Consider the following 13,839-nt stretch of genomic DNA (forward strand, 5'->3'; position numbering starts at 1 on the left):
TCTTCGAGGCCTTGAAGGTTAAAGAAATATTTCTCAAGTTTCTCAGAGATTGTTTCTTTCATTTTTGCTCTTTTTTGAAAATATCGATTTTCTGGGAGTCTTTTGAGCTTCCTAAGTCAGGGTTTCCAATACTTGGATTGGGAGGTGAGTATTTCTTAAGACCTGAATATTTTCCAGTTTTGGTTTTTTGTTCTATGATGGGAATATTCTTGATGTGTTCAAGAATGTCTTTATTACAAGGGCAAGAGTCAATCTTTTCAGATAACTCTTTAGTAATGTCTGCAATAATTTTTGCAGATGCTACTTCTAACTGTGTAGTGGTTACGTATTTAATGGCCGTTAAGTCAAAGTTTATAATCAGCCCATCTATTTTTTCATTAAGGAGGTTGATTGATCTATTTAGCTCGGGTATCGAGGTCATCCTATCAGTTGTTTTAACTGCTCTTGTATATTAGTGATCTTAAGGTTGTTTTCTTTAAGAGTGCCTTCAATATTTGCCTTTTTGGCGACTTCTTCAACAAAATGGTTATTTTTTAAAGAGTTTTCTAAAAGAATAGAATGTTTGTCAATAGACTGGGTTAGCTTGATAGTTAGTTTATTTTGTCTTTCAATAACTTCGAAGAATTTTTCAAAATTATTTTTATCAAGATTATTTTTAACCAAAATGGCTAAATCGTTTTTAAATTGGTTAAAAGGTATTTTATTTTTAGAAATATCTTTAGAAATATCTTTAGAAATATCTTTTGAAATACCAAGGTAATGGCATATTTTCGAAGTTTTTAAGAGACATCTTGCAATGATCTGGTTGAGATTATTGCAATGATTTACAATTGTTTGAATACCAGCTTTTCCAGAAGTAGAGAAAACGTATTCTTTCTTTTCAGTATTGTCGTCAAGGGTTTTGATTTTTACTGTTTTACCTTTTTTATAAAAATGAGGAAAATCTATTTTATTACTCATTTATTACCTCAGAGATTTGTTTGATATTCTGACGTAGACTATCAATTTTTAAAGACATGTTTCTTATTAAGTTACTATCTTTTCTTTCTGAGCTTTCTCCTATATGGAGTGAATCCATAGAAATTCTTGGTCTAAGAGTTTCTCCTAGAGCTTTTTTGTTTCTAGCTATATTTAAAACCCAAGAGTTTTCTTGAGGATTTATGTCGCAGAATTGTTTATCTTTGACATGGCCTATTTCTGAAAAGACATCATCAAGTTCGATGTACTCGTCTTTCTTGTAGTCTATGCTATGGTGACTATTGGTCAGGGCATATCCTATGAGATAGGTTATGGTGAATGGTTTATCACCTGGGTTCATAAGGTCACTTCTTTCAAAGTGATGTATAAAAGATAAAGTTTTATCTATATTTGCAGATTTCAAATCTAGAGCAAATTTTGGATAGACTGAAAACATAAATTTTTGGTATGCAAGGTTTCCCCTAGCAGCACCTAAGATGCAGTCCTGTCTGTCAGTAATTCTGTTGTCAATTAAGGCCATTTTTATGGGAGAGTTTATTCCTGCTTGGAATTGGGATTTTATCAAAATTTTTACAGCTCCGATATGGACCATTCTTACTTTTGATCTAATCTCAACTGGAATACTTTTTAAGTTATTGTTTATTTGTTCTTTAGTCAAAAGGGGTAGAAAGACAGCTCCTATTGTGTCTTTTATGTCTACAGACATTTCTTTAGTACTAACAAAGTAGAAAATTTCATTTTTCCTTTTAAGCGGATTTAAAATACTAAGTTTAGAAGGAACATTTTTGAAAATGTTTTCTTTCTTTATTTTTAAATCTGTTTTCTTGACCCGAGAGAGAAGATCTTGTTTTATTAAGAGGTTTGCATGAAAGCCGTCTTCATCCTCAACATAAGTTAGGATTTGTTTTTCTTCTGAATCATTTTCTTCAGAATTGTTGAAAATTTCTTTATTCATGTTTAAGAAATGTTAACAAGTAAAAATCCTTTTTCAGAGTTCTGAAACTGAGTTTAAAGCTTTATCAAGGTGTTCTTGATGCATTTTTTGCCTATGAAGGAGGTACTTACGTATATTAACCATGGTTGGTATATATTCGTGAGTATGTTTATTTTGTGCTTGTAGAATTCTGAAATTTATATGCACTAAATCTTTTTTATTACTTAAAAGTATATCTTTATGTTGAGAAATCTCATTCTCTGTATTACGAATTTCTTCAAATAATTCACTGTAAAGTGTTTTATTATAATGTAGTACCATTTTTTAACAAGGCTCTGATACCAGTGATGGTGTACGGAATTTGTTTATTATATTTTGTATGTTTAGAATTTGTTTATAAAGTGTTTTATTATAGGAGTACTCCCATTTCGGGAGCTCTTTTATCAATAAATCTTTGTTTTGTTATACTTGAGTGTTCTTACAAAATAGAGTCATGAAACCTGTAAGTGACAGAGTGTCAGGTCGACGATGGTCAACAGTACCACAGGCATGAGGCCAACAGGGAAAGCAACCACATAGACCAATGATTGACACAGGCTGGCTTGAATAGTTTCTATCTATGTAAGTAATACTCCTACTACAAAACACTTATTGATTAATGAGTTTTCTCTTTACAATTTTTTGCATCTATTTCCTTCTAAACATACAAAATATAATAAACAAATTCCGTACACCATCACTGGTATCAAAGCCTTGTTAAAAAATGGTACTACATTATAATAAAACACTTTACAGTGAATTATTTGAAGAAATTCGTAATACAGAGAATGAGATTTCTCAACATAAAGATATACTTTTAAGTAATAAAAAAGATTTAGTGCATATAAATTTCAGAATTCTACAAGCACAAAATAAACATACTCACGAATATATACCAACCATGGTTAATATACGTAAGTACCTCCTTCATAGGCAAAAAATGCATCAAGAACACCTTGATAAAGCTTTAAACTCAGTTTCAGAACTCAGAAAAAGGATTTTTACTTGTTAACATTTCTTAAACATGAATAAAGAAATTTTCAACAATTCTGAAGAAAATGATTCAGAAGAAAAACAAATCCTAACTTATGTTGAGGATGAAGACGGCTTTCATGCAAACCTCTTAATAAAACAAGATCTTCTCTCTCGGGTCAAGAAAACAGATTTAAAAATAAAGAAAGAAAACATTTTCAAAAATGTTCCTTCTAAACTTAGTATTTTAAATCCGCTTAAAAGGAAAAATGAAATTTTCTACTTTGTTAGTACTAAAGAAATGTCTGTAGACATAAAAGACACAATAGGAGCTGTCTTTCTACCCCTTTTGACTAAAGAACAAATAAACAATAACTTAAAAAGTATTCCAGTTGAGATTAGATCAAAAGTAAGAATGGTCCATATCGGAGCTGTAAAAATTTTGATAAAATCCCAATTCCAAGCAGGAATAAATTCTCCCATAAAAATGGCCTTAATTGACAACAGAATTACTGACAGACAGGACTGCATCTTAGGTGCTGCTAGGGGAAACCTTGCATACCAAAAATTTATGTTTTCAGTCTATCCAAAATTTGCTCTAGATTTGAAATCTGCAAATATAGATAAAACTTTATCTTTTATACATCACTTTGAAAGAAGTGACCTTATGAACCCAGGTGATAAACCATTCACCATAACCTATCTCATAGGATATGCCCTGACCAATAGTCACCATAGCATAGACTACAAGAAAGACGAGTACATCGAACTTGATGATGTCTTTTCAGAAATAGGCCATGTCAAAGATAAACAATTCTGCGACATAAATCCTCAAGAAAACTCTTGGGTTTTAAATATAGCTAGAAACAAAAAAGCTCTAGGAGAAACTCTTAGACCAAGAATTTCTATGGATTCACTCCATATAGGAGAAAGCTCAGAAAGAAAAGATAGTAACTTAATAAGAAACATGTCTTTAAAAATTGATAGTCTACGTCAGAATATCAAACAAATCTCTGAGGTAATAAATGAGTAATAAAATAGATTTTCCTCATTTTTATAAAAAAGGTAAAACAGTAAAAATCAAAACCCTTGACGACAATACTGAAAAGAAAGAATACGTTTTCTCTACTTCTGGAAAAGCTGGTATTCAAACAATTGTAAATCATTGCAATAATCTCAACCAGATCATTGCAAGATGTCTCTTAAAAACTTTGAAAATATGCCATTACCTTGGTATTTCAAAAGATATTTCTAAAGATATTTCTAAAAATAAAATACCTTTTAACCAATTTAAAAACGATTTAGCCATTTTGGTTAAAAATAATCTTGATAAAAATAATTTTGAAAAATTCTTCGAAGTTATTGAAAGACAAAATAAACTAACTATCAAGCTAACCCAGTCTATTGACAAACATTCTATTCTTTTAGAAAACTCTTTAAAAAACAACCATTTTGTTGAAGAAGTCGCCAAAAAGGCAAATATTGAAGGCACTCTTAAAGAAAACAACCTTAAGATCACTAATATACAAGAGCAGTTAAAACAACTGATAGGATGACCTCGATACCCGAGCTAAATAGATCAATCAACCTCCTTAATGAAAAAATAGATGAGCTGATTATAAACTTTGACTTAACGGCCATTAAATACGTAACCACTACACAGTTAGAAGTAGCATCTGCAAAAATTATTGCAGACATTACTAAAGAGTTATCTGAAAAGATTGACTCTTGCCCTTGTAATAAAGACATTCTTGAACACATCAAGAATATTCCCATCATAGAACAAAAAACCAAAACTGGAAAATATTCAGGTCTTAAGAAATACTCACCTCCCAATCCAAGTATTGGAAACCCTGACTTAGGAAGCTCAAAAGACTCCCAGAAAATCGATATTTTCAAAAAAGAGCAAAAATGAAAGAAACAATCTTTGAGAAACTTGAGAAATATTTCTTTAACCTTCAATATGAAGATTATGATAAGGCTGACCAAAAACTTATTCAACTTTTATCTTTAGAAACTGAAGAATGCGAAGAATTGTATCAAAAAGAACCCAAACTTTTTGATCAATATTTTAGAATGACTAAAATAGATGAACCTGATACTGAATCAGAACAAGAAGATAACTTTAAGACTAATACAAAAACTGTAAAGTTCGAATATTCAGATATGGAAGATGATGAAGCAGAATCTTCTTATACAGCCGCTAGAAGAAGCAATAAAAAGAAATATGAGTTCAAAATGCCTGTCCACAATGGTATTCCAAATAGTGGTCAAGGATCCAATACGATCAATGTACTCAATATTGATTGTATCCAAGATCTAAAACTCAGAGAAAGAGTTGTAGAAAAATGGGTTACTGAGATTTCACTAATCTTACAGACAAACCCAGATGAATTTGAAAAAGCAAAAAATGTTCTACTACTTTTAGAACACAAAACTGATGGAATTGTGCAAAAATTCCTAAGAAACAATAATTGGAATGAAGAAATGCATGGTTCAGATCTTTTTGATAATATCATAAATGTCATATACACTACTTTCTTAGGTCTTGATTATATTTCTAATAAAGACTTCACCATTAATAAGAAAGTTGACATAGCAAGAGTTTCAATGACAAAACTCCAATTACATGATATTAGTCTTCTCGACAAATACACATGTATGTATGAATCATATCTGTATGATATTCCACAAAGAAGTGAATATGCGCAATGGATATCTGCTTACCTCATGAAAATTCCAATTATTGGAGAAACCTGTACAGACAGATGGAAAAAAGAAGTTACTGGAGAAATCCAGCAAACCAGTCTTTCTTATGCAACAAAAATTGCAAAAGAAGAAATTGATAGAATCTGTCAAGACAGATATAAACAACAAAAACTTAAAACAATAAGCAAAGATTGTTGTAGCATTCTCTCTGATTTCAAAAACTTTGATATTGGAAAGAAAAATTATAATAAGAAAAAGTATAAAAACAAAAAGAAATTCAAATCTTTTTGGAAAAAGAAAAGAAGAAAATTTTCACTAGGAAAATACTTCAAAAAACCTTCAAAAGAAACACCTAAGAAGAATACTTCCTGTCCGCAAGGAAAGAAAAAATGTAGGTGTTGGATCTGCAATGAAGAAGGACACTACGCCAATGAATGTCCAAATAGAAAAAAATACCCAGACAAAGTCAAGGTTTTACAAACCGCTAACAATGGGGGATTTGAAGCTCTTGAAGAAGAGTATGATGGTACACAACATGTTTTTATATATCATGTTGAGACAGAATCTTCATCAGACACTGATGAATACGAATCAACAACGGATGACTCAGACTAGTCCCATACAAACCCCACTTTTCAGAGAGGAGGAGATTAACCATTTTTGCGTAAACCTCCAGAAGATTGATGATTCCCTTATCATGAATCTTACTAATCCAAACTCTATCTATGTTTCTACTTTCCTTAACTTTAAAGGATATAAAAAATTTAGAGTACATTGTTTTGTAGACACAGGTGCATCTTTATGTCTTGCAAGCAAATTCATCATTCCGGATGAACTCTGGGAAAACGCTCCCAAAGAAATTAGTGCCACTATTGCAAATGGTGAAACCATAAAAATTAATAAAGTTTGTAGAAACATTAATCTCGAACTTTCAGGAGAACATTTCAACGTTCCCACTATTTACCAACAAAATTCAGGAATTGATATCATAATTGGAAACAACTTCTGTCAAGTTTATGGACCATTCATACAATGGATAGATAGAATCGCCTTTCATCTTAATAATGATATGGTAATTATAAAAAAGGTTACAGAAGCCTATAGCAAAGGAAAACCAGGTTTTCTTGAAACTCAAGAAAAAGGTTCTAAAGAAAAACAAATTCCAGGTACTAATATAACCCATGAAGGGATTAATAAAGAAAAGATTATTTCTATTCAAACTACCAGGTTCAAACAGATTGAAGATCTTCTTGAAAAAGTTTGTTCTGAAAATCCTATTGATCCAAATAAAACCAAAGGATGGATGAAAGCTTCAATTAAGCTTATTAATCCCAAGACGGTTATTAGAGAAAAACCTATGGTTTACTCTTTACAAGATAGAGAAGAATTTTCCAAACAAATCAAGGAATTACTTGATATGAGACTAATTATAGAATCAAAATCCCCTCATATGTCTCCTGCCTTTCTTGTCAATAAAGAAGCAGAGAAAAGAAGAGGAAAGAAGCGCATGGTTGTCAATTACAAAGCAATCAATGATGCAACTATTGGAGACTCACATAATCTTCCCAATATGCACGAACTCTTGACTCTTTTACGAGGAAAAAACATTTATTCAAGCTTCGACTGCAAGTCAGGAAGAATCGCAGCTTCTCACTGCCTTCACATGTCCTGATGGACTCTTTCAATGGAAAGTACTACCCTTTGGGCTTAAACAAGCTCCTAGTATTTTTCAAAGACACATGCAGAACGCTCTTCGAGGCCTTGAAGGTTTCTGCACTGTATACGTTGATGACATCATGATCTTCAGCAAAAATGAACAAGAACACTATGTTCATGTCACACAGGTTCTCAGAACTATTTTAAAATATGGAATAATACTTTCAAAAAAGAAAGCTCATCTTTTCAAAACAAAAATCAATTTTTTGGGTTTAGAAATAAATGAAGGTACTCATTGTCCTCAAAAGCATATTCTTGAACATTTACATGACTTTCCAAATGTTTTAGAAGACAAAAAACAACTGCAAAGATTTCTTGGTGTTTTAACTTATGCTGAAACATATATTGAAAAACTTGCAGCCATGAGAAAACCTTTACAGGTAAAATTAAAAAAAGATGTCATCTGGAATTGGTCAAATGCTGATACAGACTACATCAAAAAGATAATGAAAGTTTTAATCAATTTTCCAAAACTTTATCTTCCAAACATTGAAGACAGTTTAATTATTGAAACTGATGCTTCTGATGAATTTTGGGGAGGTGTTTTAAAAGCTAAAAACCCCCAAAAACGAAGAACAAATTTGCAGGTACACCTCTGGCAGTTTCAAAGCAGCTGAGAAAAACTACCATAGCAATGAAAAAGAATTACTCGCTGTAAAAAGAGTTATTACAAAATTCTCTGTATATTTAACACCAGTAAATTTCCTGGTTCGTACAGATAATAAAAATTTTACTTATTTCCTCCGAACGAAGATTGCAGGAGATAACAAATTAGGCCGGCTAATACGATGGCAAGAGTGGTTCTCACGATATACTTTCGCTGTTGAACATCTCGCAGGAAACAAAAACGTACTGGCAGACTGCCTCACTCGTGACTTCAGGTATGCCTTACATCATCCATGATCTCACTCGCTCCTCTCGAGCCCTATAAAAGGATATGATCCTCATGACATATTTCCTCACAAAAAACTTCACCTACAAAAAAGTGAGGAGGAGATTAGAGAGAAAAGTAAACAAAAATTGAGTTTACAAAAATGGAAGACCTCAACATTTTGAGGATGAAGAAACAAATGCTCCTCATAGAGCTATCTGCAATTGAGCAGAAAATCAACTTGTATGAACAAGTAACAACGGTCACCAATGTACCGGAAAGCGAAAGCTCAAAAACAAAGGCTATTCCGGTGCAAACGGCACCTGGTAAAGAATCAACAAATCCGTTGAAAGCTGATGCTTTGCTAAAAAGCATAATAAAGGAGACAGCTACTCCTCTTCCTAATGGAAAAACTAGCTTATTGGTTGATCCCAATCCTTGTACTGAAGGAATCAGTAAAATGACAACTTTGTCACCCACTAACAAATCTGTGCAGGAGTTCACACCAGATTACAAAAAAGCTCTTAACAAAGAAGCTGAAAGATTTTATGTAATCTATAAAGGACCCCATGCCGGTGTTCATACTGACTGGGGAATTACAGAAACCTTCTGTAAAGTTGATAAAGTTACTTGCAAAAAATTCAGAAATGAAACATCTGCAAGATTAAGCCTTGCCACTTATCAAGACGATACAAGCAAGACTAACCAACCACTTCTTCGACCAAAAATTCAAAAAGTCAAAGAAGCCCACAGAGACCAAAGGTTTGACGTTCCAATTGACGTTCAACAAATGGTTAACTATCCTGAAATCTCTTTTGAAGATTTCAGAACAATCTGGAAGAAAGCAAGAGCTGCATGCCCAGAAGACCTTGTTCATGAAAAGTTTTTCACTACGGACAAGAAAACAAAAAGTCTGTTCAACTTTCTCGAAGGAGCAGATGCAAAATTAGTCTACCAAGCCTTTCAAGCTGGACTAATCGACAATATCTACCCAAGCTGCAACCTTCAAGAACTCAAATTCTTCCCAAGCAGCATGGTAGAATCCATTAAGAACTTTCGAAAGAAAGTACTTAAAGCAAAAGATAATCCGATCTACATCAGATGCATCTCTTCACTCCCAGAATGGATTCAAGAATCAACTCTTTCTCCATACCACTTTCTGGAAATTGGTCTTTCTAAAGCCAATAGAGAGATTGAACAATCTCAACCAATGGAAGATAAAGATCTACCTTTCACAATAATTCTTCATCCTAACCGCGTCAATGGTTTAAGAAGAATATCAGAAAAAATCATTGAAATTATCTCTGGTTCAAAAAAGAAGATTAATTATACCGATTCACATTGTATAATTACAAGCTGGAGTTACAACAACACCAGCCAAGAAGATCTTCGTCAAGCCTCCAAGTTTGGAGAAAAATTCATGAACAATAGCATGGAAGTATCCAATGCTACACGCCAACACTTCTGCCGACATGCAGAACAACTTTTCGAAGAACATCTTTGTCACTTTTGTGATTGCAAAGATTCGGAGACAAAGGAGGGACCCCCCTCTGAAGATGACAAATCCTCATCATCTTAAAGAAAGATGCTTCACGTGTCAAATGGCCCCTCCACTCAAAATAATAATGCCTTTTCTCCATTATTAAAAGCTTTCCAGCTGTCCACAATAATGTAATCTTTAGTGGATAAAAACGTCATGCCTGACATAATAGGCAAGGATCAGACCCTCTCAATATATCTATAAATTGAGAGTTATGTTTTGTAGAAAAGGGGCATCGCAATAACGAGTGCAACAAAAACACTCTCTATCTTGTAAATTTTCAGTTCAATGTCTTGTGAGTAAAAATCTCCCTTAGAAGGGAGAGATGTAAAATATTATAGGAGTACTCCCATTTCGGGAGCTCTTTTATCAATAAATCTTTGTTTTGTTATACTTGAGTGTTCTTACAAAATAGAGTCATGAAACCTGTAAGTGACAGAGTGTCAGGTCGACGATGGTCAACAGTACCACAGGCATGAGGCCAACAGGGAAAGCAACCACATAGACCAATGATTGACACAGGCTGGCTTGAATAGTTTCTATCTATGTAAGTAATACTCCTACTACAAAACACTTATTGATTAATGAGTTTTCTCTTTACAATTTTTTGCATCTATTTCCTTCTAAACATACAAAATATTTAGTGCATATAAATTTGAGTTTTAAATATAGCTATCTTTTCTTTATAGTTGAGAAGATTGCAGGAGATAACAAATTAGTACTTAAAGCAAAAGATAATCCGATCTACATCAGATGCATCTCTTCACTCCCAGAATGGATTCAAGAATCAACTCTTTCTCCATACCACTTTCTGGAAATTGGTCTTTCTAAAGCCAATAGAGAGATTGAACAATCTCAACCAATGGAAGATAAAGATCTACCTTTCACAGAAATTCTTCATCCTAACCGCGTCAATGGTTTAAGAAGAATATCAGAAAAAATCATTGAAATTATCTCTGGTTCAAAAAAGAAGATTAATTATACCGATTCACATTGTATAATTACAAGCTGGAGTTACAACAACACCAGCCAAGAAGATCTTCGTCAAGCCTCCAAGTTTGGAGAAAAATTCATGAACAATAGCATGGAAGTATCCAATGCTACACGCCAACACTTCTGCCGACATGCAGAACAACTTTTCGAAGAACATCTTTGTCACTTTTGTGATTGCAAAGATTCGGAGACAAAGGAGGGACCCCCCTCTGAAGATGACAAATCCTCATCATCTTAAAGAAAGATGCTTCACGTGTCAAATGGCCCCTCCACTCAAAATAATAATGCCTTTTCTCCATTATTAAAAGCTTTCCAGCTGTCCACAATAATGTAATCTTTAGTGGATAAAAACGTCATGCCTGACATAATAGGCAAGGATCAGACCCTCTCAATATATCTATAAATTGAGAGTTATGTTTTGTAGAAAAGGGGCATCGCAATAACGAGTGCAACAAAAACACTCTCTATCTTGTAAATTTTCAGTTCAATGTCTTGTGAGTAAAAATCTCCCTTAGAAGGGAGAGATGTAAAATATTATAGGAGTACTCCCATTTCGGGAGCTCTTTTATCAATAAATCTTTGTTTTGTTATACTTGAGTGTTCTTACAAAATAGAGTCATGAAACCTGTAAGTGACAGAGTGTCAGGTCGACAATGGTCAACAGTACCACAGGCATGAGGCCAACAGGGAAAGCAACCACATAGACCAATGATTGACACAGGCTGGCTTGAATAGTTTCTATCTATGTAAGTAATACTCCTACTACAAAACACTTATTGATTAATGAGTTTTCTCTTTACAATTTTTTGCATCTATTTCCTTCTAAACATACAAAATATTTAGTGCATATAAATTTGAGTTTTAAATATAGCTATCTTTTCTTTATAGTTGAGAAGATTGCAGGAGATAACAAATTAGTACTTAAAGCAAAAGATAATCCGATCTACATCAGATGCATCTCTTCACTCCCAGAATGGATTCAAGAATCAACTCTTTCTCCATACCACTTTCTGGAAATTGGTCTTTCTAAAGCCAATAGAGAGATTGAACAATCTCAACCAATGGAAGATAAAGATCTACCTTTCACAGAAATTCTTCATCCTAACCGCGTCAATGGTTTAAGAAGAATATCAGAAAAAATCATTGAAATTATCTCTGGTTCAAAAAAGAAGATTAATTATACCGATTCACATTGTATAATTACAAGCTGGAGTTACAACAACACCAGCCAAGAAGATCTTCGTCAAGCCTCCAAGTTTGGAGAAAAATTCATGAACAATAGCATGGAAGTATCCAATGCTACACGCCAACACTTCTGCCGACATGCAGAACAACTTTTCGAAGAACATCTTTGTCACTTTTGTGATTGCAAAGATTCGGAGACAAAGGAGGGACCCCCCTCTGAAGATGACAAATCCTCATCATCTTAAAGAAAGATGCTTCACGTGTCAAATGGCCCCTCCACTCAAAATAATAATGCCTTTTCTCCATTATTAAAAGCTTTCCAGCTGTCCACAATAATGTAATCTTTAGTGGATAAAAACGTCATGCCTGACATAATAGGCAAGGATCAGACCCTCTCAATATATCTATAAATTGAGGGTTATGTTTTGTAGAAAAAGGGCATCGCAATAACGAGTGCAACAAAAACACTCTCTATCTTGTAAATTTTCAGTTCAATGTCTTGTGAGTAAAAATCTCCCTTAGAAGGGAGAGATGTAAAATATTATAGGAGTACTCCCATTTCGGGAGCTCTTTTATCAATAAATCTTTGTTTTGTTATACTTGAGTGTTCTTACAAAATAGAGTCATGAAACCTGTAAGTGACAGAGTGTCAGGTCGACGATGGTCAACAGTACCACAGGCATGAGGCCAACAGGGAAAGCAACCACATAGACCAATGATTGACACAGGCTGGCTTGAATAGTTTCTATCTATGTAAGTAATACTCCTACTACAAAACACTTATTGATTAATGAGTTTTCTCTTTACAATTTTTTGCATCTATTTCCTTCTAAACATACAAAATATAATAAACAAATTCCGTACACCATCACTGGTATCAAAGCCTTGTTAAAAAATGGTACTACATTATAATAAAACACTTTACAGTGAATTATTTGAAGAAATTCGTAATACAGAGAATGAGATTTCTCAACATAAAGATATACTTTTAAGTAATAAAAAAGATTTAGTGCATATAAATTTCAGAATTCTACAAGCACAAAATAAACATACTCACGAATATATACCAACCATGGTTAATATACGTAAGTACCTCCTTCATAGGCAAAAAATGCATCAAGAACACCTTGATAAAGCTTTAAACTCAGTTTCAGAACTCAGAAAAAGGATTTTTACTTGTTAACATTTCTTAAACATGAATAAAGAAATTTTCAACAATTCTGAAGAAAATGATTCAGAAGAAAAACAAATCCTAACTTATGTTGAGGATGAAGACGGCTTTCATGCAAACCTCTTAATAAAACAAGATCTTCTCTCTCGGGTCAAGAAAACAGATTTAAAAATAAAGAAAGAAAACATTTTCAAAAATGTTCCTTCTAAACTTAGTATTTTAAATCCGCTTAAAAGGAAAAATGAAATTTTCTACTTTGTTAGTACTAAAGAAATGTCTGTAGACATAAAAGACACAATAGGAGCTGTCTTTCTACCCCTTTTGACTAAAGAACAAATAAACAATAACTTAAAAAGTATTCCAGTTGAGATTAGATCAAAAGTAAGAATGGTCCATATCGGAGCTGTAAAAATTTTGATAAAATCCCAATTCCAAGCAGGAATAAATTCTCCCATAAAAATGGCCTTAATTGACAACAGAATTACTGACAGACAGGACTGCATCTTAGGTGCTGCTAGGGGAAACCTTGCATACCAAAAATTTATGTTTTCAGTCTATCCAAAATTTGCTCTAGATTTGAAATCTGCAAATATAGATAAAACTTTATCTTTTATACATCACTTTGAAAGAAGTGACCTTATGAACCCAGGTGATAAACCATTCACCATAACCTATCTCATAGGATATGCCCTGACCAATAGTCACCATAGCATAGACTACAAGAAAGACGA

Source organism: Lactuca virosa, chromosome 4 (genome assembly GCF_052849685.1).
Source record: "Lactuca virosa cultivar CGN04683 chromosome 4, Lactuca_virosa_CGN04683_v6, whole genome shotgun sequence".
NCBI classification, from domain to species: domain Eukaryota; kingdom Viridiplantae; phylum Streptophyta; class Magnoliopsida; order Asterales; family Asteraceae; genus Lactuca; species Lactuca virosa.